Source organism: Zalophus californianus, chromosome 3 (assembly GCF_009762305.2).
Source record: "Zalophus californianus isolate mZalCal1 chromosome 3, mZalCal1.pri.v2, whole genome shotgun sequence".
Lineage (NCBI taxonomy): Eukaryota > Metazoa > Chordata > Mammalia > Carnivora > Otariidae > Zalophus > Zalophus californianus.
In genome coordinates, this window is record NC_045597.1 from 76,860,960 (window position 1) to 76,869,964 (window position 9,005).

A 9,005-nucleotide genomic window follows, 5' to 3' on the forward strand; every position below is an offset into this window, starting at 1 on the left:
AATAATTCAGAGTACTATCAGTGGTTAGGTTCATATTGGGGCATCCTGGGTAACTTTTTTCCCCTCTTTTTCCTAAAAGTTCTTTCTAATGTATTTCATTTATAATGAAAAAAAAAATACATGTGTAATGTTCTTGAGGCAAAAAGGTAAATTACGTAGTTCTCCTTGAAAAGTCTATAAATTATGGGGCACCTGGGTGGCTCAGATGGTTAAGCCTCTGCCTTTGGCTCAGGTCATGATCTCCAGGTCCTAGGATGGAGCCCCATGGAAGGCTCCCAGCTCAGCAGGGAGTCTGCTTCTCCCTCTCCCTCCGCCTCTCCCCCTGCTTGTGCTCTCTCTCTCTCTCAAATGAATAAATAAAAATAAAGTCTATAAATTAAAAGAGGTGATGAGATAAAAACCACATAAACACTATTAAAGAAAAAAGAAAAATAAAGTACTATGATTTTTGCATCAGAAGGAGATCTTTTTTAGATGATAGGGCAGAAAAAAACTGAATGGAACTATATCCTATGTGCTGACTTGTCTTATTCTCTCAACACACATGATAAATTGAATAGTTTGAGTGGGTTTCTCTTTGCAAATTACCCTTTAAACTCCTTAGCCTGGAACCTGTGCCCTTTATAACCTCACCTGCTAGCACCCCACCCCCACCCCAGTGTCATCCCTGGTCACTGCTCTCACGCCCATCCAGCTCTGCCATAGCCTGATGCCCATAATTCTCCTAAACACCCATGGTCTTGCCCTCTTGCACAGACTGTAACCTTGGTCTCGAGAGCCTTTCTTGCTAAATCCCTCCGAGAACCTGCTCAACTTTCACTCTGCTGGGATGCTGTCTACGACCAAGTACACTAAAAAGGTTTGCTCCCTATGGCCCGATAGGCCTTTCTACATTCACGCACGGCATCAATCATATGGCATAGCAATTATGCTTATTGGTATACCAGTTTTACTCACCAGACTGTATGTTCCTTTAAAATAGGGACCGCACCTTATTACTCTTTATATTCCCAGGGTCTAGCATAGTACCTGGCTCATATAGGCACATAAATGTTTGCTGAATTAATTAAGTGAATAAAGAAACACAAAACAATGAAGGATATATTATGGAAAGCAAGTGAGATTTGGTTGCACATAACTGACTTAGTTCTTCTGTAGTGAATAAGAATAAACATTCTATCTCAGATATATCTTATTACCATGTCATTATTATCTACAAGGCATTAAATGCTTTGGACTATAAGACAAGATTGAATGATATGGAGATGTATTTTTTAAAAATCTTAATTCACTTTTTCAAAATGTGAGTTTTGGGGCGCCTGGGTGGCTCAGACGGTTAAGTGTCTGCCTTTGGCTCGGGTCATGTTCCCAGGGTCGTGGGATCGAGCCCTGTATCGGGCTCCCTGCTCAGCGGGAAGTCTGCTTCTCCTTCTCCTGCTCTCCCCTGCTTGTGTTCCCTCTCTGGCTGTCTCTTTCTCTGTCAAAAAGAAATAAAATCTTTAAAAAAAATAAAAATAAAAATGTGAGATTTTTACAAAAGATTTCTTATCCTGGGAGCTAGAGATAAAAAATGCACCATTGGAATATGTCACTTCTCTTTTCTGTGACTTCTCTCTCTTTGCCTGGCTTTTTTATACCAAGAGGCTAGGAAATAATTTAGCCTGGGTAGATTGTCCTGACAGCAGATGGGATGATCTAAAGTCCAAGTTCAAATACTTTTCTGCATGTAAACCCAATATGGGTAAAAAGAGCCTGGCTCTTTGGGGAAACTGTCAGGGGAAAATCTCAACTACAACACCTAGGTTTTCAGCCCCATTTCTTAGCAATGTCGCTTTGAAACTACACATCTGTCGAGATAACGACAGAACCTATCTCACAGGGCTGTTGTGAGGATTACCTGAGATAATGCAAATCAAGTACTTAGCCCAGTGCCTAGAACACTTAACGGACTACAGGGGCCAATGTGGTTACTGTGGCAGTTGCTATTGAGAATGCCACCTACTGAAGTGTGACCTTGGCCAAGTTACTTAACTGGAGCCTCAGGTTCCTCATCTCTACATTGGGCATAGTGATAATACTTGCCTCTGGAAATTGCTGTAAGGAATAAGTGAATTTAACAGCACTTATAAAGCACTGCTAAGAGGGTGAATTGATTCAATCTGTTTCTGGTACATAATCAGGGCTACATAAGTGTTGGCAATGATTATTATTGTAGTTAATGACATTGGCATTGAAAATCAAAATAATTCAATGTATGTGATGGTCCTTGAAGACTGTAACTTGTTAGACCAACGGGAAATATTACTCACACAGTCACAATCCAGTGGCCGGTAACGTTTTAGACCTCTGGACCTACATCTGTGCAGAAAACATTCAAAGACAAAGAATCACAATTCAAAGCCTGAACTAAGCATTTATATGTTGAGTACTGTGTGAAGGCTTTATAAAAAGTATAATTTTTCCCTTACTACCACACTCTAAAGTAGATATTTATTTCCATCCAACGCGAGAGAAAACTGGGGGGTCAAAGGACACGTAATAGAAACGGTGAAAACCAAATCAAATCCATGCCTAGTAACCCCAAAATGGGGCGCTCAGGCATTCTGCAAGGTTGACTTAGGGTTGTATCATCCTAGGCTGTAGCATCCAATGGCCCACGTCACAGGAGGACGACGGGAACAAAAATGATCAACAAAAACAAAACTACATAACAAAATAATACATTTAGTGATTTATCCATTTATTCAACACACTTTGATTAAACAGTTATTAGGTGCTTGAAAGGAGGCAGTATCAAGTGGGGCAGGGCACTACAAAGATGTACTTTGAGGGACCTCACAGCTTAGCAGGGTTGGTGGCATCTCCTCAACACCTTTGAATATAGCCTGGCAAAGAAGTATTTAGAGACAAACAATTTAGCTGGTGGAGTGTTTTAAGTGTGACCTTGCATTTCCTGGAAGAAAAGGAAATAACCTTGTGAAATGCTTTGGTGTTCATAAAAAGAAGGAAAATTTAATGAAATAACAAGCGTGTAAGCAATAATATTTAAAATAAAAATAAGGCAATAAAAAGGTATTTATTGAACTTGCTTTTAACTTCTGAGCAATCAGGGTCTGGCCCAGATAGAAAAATGGTTTTATATGCTTCAGCATTCTGTTTATTTGGAGATGACTTATCAACCATGAGACATATGAATTATTGGGATTATGGATTTTCACAGTTTGCCCAAAAAATCCAGACTAGATATCATCTACTAACAATCTAGCAACCATTTTTGCAACATGCGTGCAGAGAAACGGGCTCTAGCTAAGCAGTAAGGAAAAGACTACTGATGCCTGATTCACTGTCTTCAGGGAGTTTGGAACTTCTGCCTCACTGACTGTCATTCCACAGTATCAGACAGAGTGGCAGTCTCGGGAACAACGGGCAAGCAACTAAGAAGACATAGGAGCAGGAAGCATCGAGCTGGCAAACATTCTGTTCAGCTGCACAGAAAGTGGCTGCTTATCAAATCAAGCTGCTCAGCTGGCTCATTTGAATGAATGAGTAACTAATATGACGTGTCCCAATTGGCCAATCTCTAAAGGGGATAAATCCAACAGGTGCTGAATGCACACCCCTTCTACTTCCTTGTCCAAATCATGAAACCCTGTGCTGGTGTGTCAATAGGCAAAGAGGCAGGGTTTCAGGCAGCCCTTCACAGGAGCCCGCTAGGGAGGAGCAGCTCTAGGCTCCATTTCTTTTTGGCTGGGCAGACCCCTGGATCCCAAACCATAGTGGCTGTTTCAACCTACAGCGTGCCCAACTGCTGCCCCTTCTTTTGCCTTGGAACCTTCCTATATGTACTGTGACTGTATCTACCATACCTGCCCCACAATCTGTCAGTGTTCTTCTGGGATCTTCCTAAATCTCGAATGGCACTTCTCCTTTGTGTTTCCACTGCACCCTGGGCTCATCTCTACCTCACAGCATAATTACCTAGTTACTTCACTCTCTTTGCAGGCCATGTGTAGCATCTGGCCAGAGGCATTATTTTCTTCAGTCACTGCAGCACTTATTTTTCAAAATAAGTTTTCAATAGAAAAATAATTTTTCTGAAAAATTAGAAAATCTGGTCCCACATCAAGGCAACATGAGCTAGAGCTGAGCATCAGTTGTCCCTTATACAGAAGAACAGGTACTTTCTAGTGCCCCAGTCTTCACCATTCCCTATTGTCACACTGAGCTCCTTCCCTTCACTCCAGCACCAACCAAACCAAATATGGTTTGAGGACTTAATGGCAGGAACGGTGATTTTGCTCTAGAACTGTAGCTCACCCACAACATGTGCTCAATACACGCAGAATGAATGAAGAAATTCACTAACTAGGGATGACATTTTAGTTCTTAGGATTGTTATAAGGGCTAAAGCAATACATGTGAAAAATATGTGCAACTATAACTTGAGATTGAGATATAAATTAGTAGAACACAATTCAGTTCAGGATCCCACTTCTTGAATAGAGTGCTATAATATTAACAAAGATCACTAAAGAAGAATCTGGTATTTATTTTTCTAATTTTAACAATTCAGTAAACTTTTTTTTTTTTTAAAGTGCTTGAACTCACAACCCTGAGACCAAGACCTGAGCTGCAATCAAGAGTTGGATGCTTAACCGACTGAGTCACCCAGGCACCCCCTAATTCAGTAACCTTTCTGAGAATGATCTTTATTTTTTATCTTACAAATGACCAAAATAGATGAATTTCAGAATAATTCAAATAATCTGGGTATTTTTTCCAGAATAAATGAATTTCTTTATTTTTTCATACTTCTAAAGTTATTTGATTTATCATCTAACATATAATGCATGCAATAGGTAACAGTTTTCATCTCATAAAACTGTATCACCATTATGTAATAAAGCTACACTCAACTCATACATTTTTCCAGTATGCAATAAACTGAAATATTTTTTTAAAAATCAACATTAAAGCAAACTGGCAGGCTTACAATTTATAAAATCAGCATTGAAATAAAGCCAATGCTATACATACAGCCTTTTACATTTTAATGGTGGAACATAATCATAAATGGCTTAGAAATAATGTCAGTCCCATACGCTGAGAGAATAAAAAATCAGTTAGAAATTTAGGGTACTGCTATTTCCAAACAGGACAATAACCCCTGGCTTCTAGCCTTCCTCTATCTTAGCCTTCAATTTCATTATGTTCTGAAAATCATTCTTCCTACATCATAGAGTTGGCAGCCTCTTTTGTAGCCTAGGAAGCTCTCAAAGGCATGCAGTAATAAGCACATACATATTGTTGTTGGCTGGGGAATGAGAAAGATTTCCCTTTTTCAAATCATGAAATATTTTCTACTAAAAAACTCAACAAGCTTTACAATGTTCTGTTGCCAAACACAATATCTTCAATTCTCCCAAAGTTCAAAAACATTAGGGGTAACTCACTGTCAGCCTTCTATAATATTTTTTTTTTTTTTCCTAAACAGAACTTAACCTAGGATAGGGTTTTTGGAGACTAATTCTTTTTGTTTCTCTGAGTGGTAGACTCTATCATCCTTGCTTTCAGAAAATCACTGTCAGTATTCTCAAAATGTAGCATATTGTAACCCAGGCAATTCATAAATGCCCCCCATTCATAAATGTTTCTCTATCTCAAAATACAAGTAGAACAACTGTAGCATCAAGGACTGTGGGGACCTCCAATGCTGACACAGTATATCTTACACAGTGCATAACCATTTCTAAAACACAGCTGTTTCAATTTTTATTTTAGAAGTCTGGATCAATTCCAAAACCTCTCTTTGAAACATCTGAAGTGCTCTTTTCCAGTGTAAGTGGTGTCCATTCTTTTAGATCTCCTCATATTAGACCTATCCAAGCCCACTGAAGAGTGGCTACATAATATTTAATCTTTAGATATACAAGTTCCTTTGTTTTATCTAATTGCTGAGGGGTCCTTGTTCTCTTTTTAAAACCCAGGTTTTAAAACTTCAGTGTAAAAGGTACATATTCTGTGATGTGTGGACTAAAAGATAGCCCAATACTGTTTAAACATCTTACTTTTAAATGTAAACATTTTAGCCGGATAAAATAGAATGAATGAACTCACTGCTTAACCTGTAAATCATGAAAAGGAATTGTGTTCAGACTGCTTTATTGTTCTTTTTTCTTCAGCTAGAAAGTTACTTTAAAAAGGCTATGAATGTTTAATAATCAGCTGCCATGAGACAAATGTACCTCACTGTTGAACTGTTCCTGGCTCTCTTATCACATAAGTAGCTGTCTATTTATTTGGAGTGTACATTTATTCAAGGTGGGTATTCTCATTCAACCTGTAGTCAACACAGATAGGGCATGTTAGCCTTTTCCTGACTTTTAAATGCTTGACGTTAAATACTGGCTCATCAGATTTAAAAGGACTTGCTTTTTCTCCATATATTCAAGATGCCTGCAGTTTTTTCGTGTGTTCTGTTAATTTCTGAATGATGGAACTAGTCACAGGGGATTGGGTTAAGCTTCAGTTCAAAGATCTAAATAGGTGAAAAAGGAGAATCTAATTCTCTTCATGAGTGTTAGCAGACTTCCTCACTTATGTTTCAAAAGTCCCCAACATGCCCTAGAGTCATGTACTAGAGCTGTAACTGGTAAATTAAACTAACATATTAAGGACAGCATGTGACAATTACATGTCTCCATTCATTTTCTATTCATATATGTGTGTAGGTAGGTATAAACTAAAGCTAATGATTATCTGAAGTAAAAAATTTCATTTTCTGTTCTTTTGAAAAGCCTCTTATATACTAGCAGTGTTCCTTATTCAAGTTTCTAGATAGGAAAGGTACTCTAACACTGCAATTTCAAGTGCGTAAGAAGTCTTCACATGTCCTTAATTTCAAATCCAAGATGCAGCCTGGGGCTCAGAGTCAGGGACAGATAGCTTCCATCAACATCCCAGAAAATACTAACACTTACTATGGAAAAAATTCTCAAGTCAATAAAGTCATGTGGCCTCGGTAATAAAGAAGATGTTATAAGACGTTTTCATAGATTAAAAAATAAAGAACTTACAGAGCTCATGATAATGTTCTATGTACTGATGTCAAGGTAATATTTCACAATGAAATTGCATTTTTATGTTTTGTATTATTTTCAGGATGACTTGATAAATATCACCCAAAGATAAATTCTTTTTAACTACCCACATCTCTGTGAATAGTAATTAATGTCAAACACTTTCTTCCACAGTGGGACTCAATTCTCACCCCTTCTAAGCTACTGATCTTTAAATTAGAAAATAAGCAGTGCTTGAAATATTTGTAAACTACATGAAAGTAGCATTGGCAAAAATGCCTAAGGTAAAACTGCACAACAGAAAACATATCAGGTAAATCCTGAACTAATGCAGTATAATCCTTTTGAAGAGAAGTATCTGATCATGAAATAACAGCATATTAAAATATTCTGTTTGCATAAGTCATGTTTAACAATAACTGTTTCCTGTTTATGTGAAGAAATTGTCTTCTAGTAAAGGAAAACTGTCAATGTGGTAAAAATTACACCTTCATAAATATTTTCAGTTAAGTTGTTTCAATTCAAGAAATACTGAACAAGACTTAAGGTTTTGTTTGCAAATTGAGTCCTTTTATGAAAATGCAAAAGGTGACATGGGTTTCTTAAATGTCTGTTTGATGAATCGTTGGCTACCATCAAAACAGACCATCCTTGAATTTTAATCCTTCCAAATTTCATCTTCAGGAGTATATTAGTAAATTTCTATTCCATGAAATGGCATCAGAACCTAGGCAAGGACTGTGAGCACTGACGTTTCTCTCTAATCTATTACATGCTCTACCCATCACCGTACTAATAGATAGTGCTGGTATTTGCGAAACGTTCTTTTTCCACGGAATGCTATGTTTATGGACTACTTGTAAGTGCTGTGAGTGTTCTCTTTGCACCTCCCCAGCTACAGTGGGTAGGCAGTCCAGGCCTGCGCACGGTTCCTCCCGAGCAGCGCGAGTCCACGCAGGGGCGCCGCGCGGCTGCGAGGTGCCCAGGACAGACCCTGCAGCCCCACCGTTCAAGGCCGGGGTTAAGCCTCATGCAGATTTATTTACATACTCACAAACGTTTGCCTCACAAGCAGGTTTTCTATTTACAAGATCCCTGCCTGGAAAGACTAAGTCCCGTCACTCACACTGCCGACTGAGACCGGAGAGAGGCGTTCACCCTCCCGCGTCCCTCCCGCCGCAGCTTGCCAGGTTCCAGCATCTCCGGTGCCTCTTCCCCCGGCAAGTCCTCCTGCCCTGGCTGTCACCCCTGCCCGGGGGTCGCCTTGGCCCGGCTCGGTCCGCCCGCCCCCCTCCTCTGCGCAGGAGCAGTCCTCGCCAGCGACCCTCCCGTTCGGCAGCCGCCCCTTCCCGGGCTGCCATTCCTCGGGGATCCACCCGGGCCGAGGTCTAGGGACCGCCGCGCAGCCCCCGGAGGAGCGGGACGCCTACCTGCCGTCACCTGGGAGGCTCCGCCGCCCCCTCTCCCCGTCCTGCCTTGCAGGTCCAGGCCGGACTCGCAGCCAGAGGGGAGCGCGGAAAGGGCCGGGTGCAGCTTACCGGGAGGGCTGCTGGGTCGGGGGCTCCTCACTGAGCGCAAGCCTAGCGCTTCCCCGCGCCGCGGGCTCCGCGCTCTCCGGTAGCCCGGCAACGGCCGCCGCCTCTCGGGCCCCGCCCACTTAGGGCTCCGCCCACCCAGGGGCCCGCCCGCTCCTGGCCCCGCCCCGGCGCTGAGCCGCCACGGCTTGGCTCAGCCCAGCTCTTCCCGCAGAGGTCGCAGGCGCGGGTGGCGCGCCCCCTGCGGCTGCGGGTGCTGGTGAATGCGTCCGGCAGGCGGACCTGGGCCCTAGAGTCGGGGGGTACGGGGGGAGGGGGAGAAACGGGGACACCAAGACCAGCAAGCGCTTGGCCATGTTAGGGGAAGTGCCTTCAGCGAAGGGAGAGAGCC

General features: G+C 41.6%; 1 protein-coding gene across 2 annotated transcripts in view; it reads right to left on the reverse strand.

Annotated features, from left to right (window-relative positions):
• TNFRSF19 (TNF receptor superfamily member 19) overlaps positions 1 to 8,693 on the reverse strand; it is an 82,665-nt gene extending 73,972 nt beyond the window's left edge. For both annotated transcript variants that reach the window (XM_027591451.1, XM_027591449.1), the window contains exon 1: positions 8,510 to 8,693. The gene's annotated coding sequence lies outside the window, so the exon portion shown is untranslated. The remainder of the gene's footprint in view (positions 1 to 8,509) is intronic.
• Positions 8,694 to 9,005: the final 312 nt, after the last annotated feature.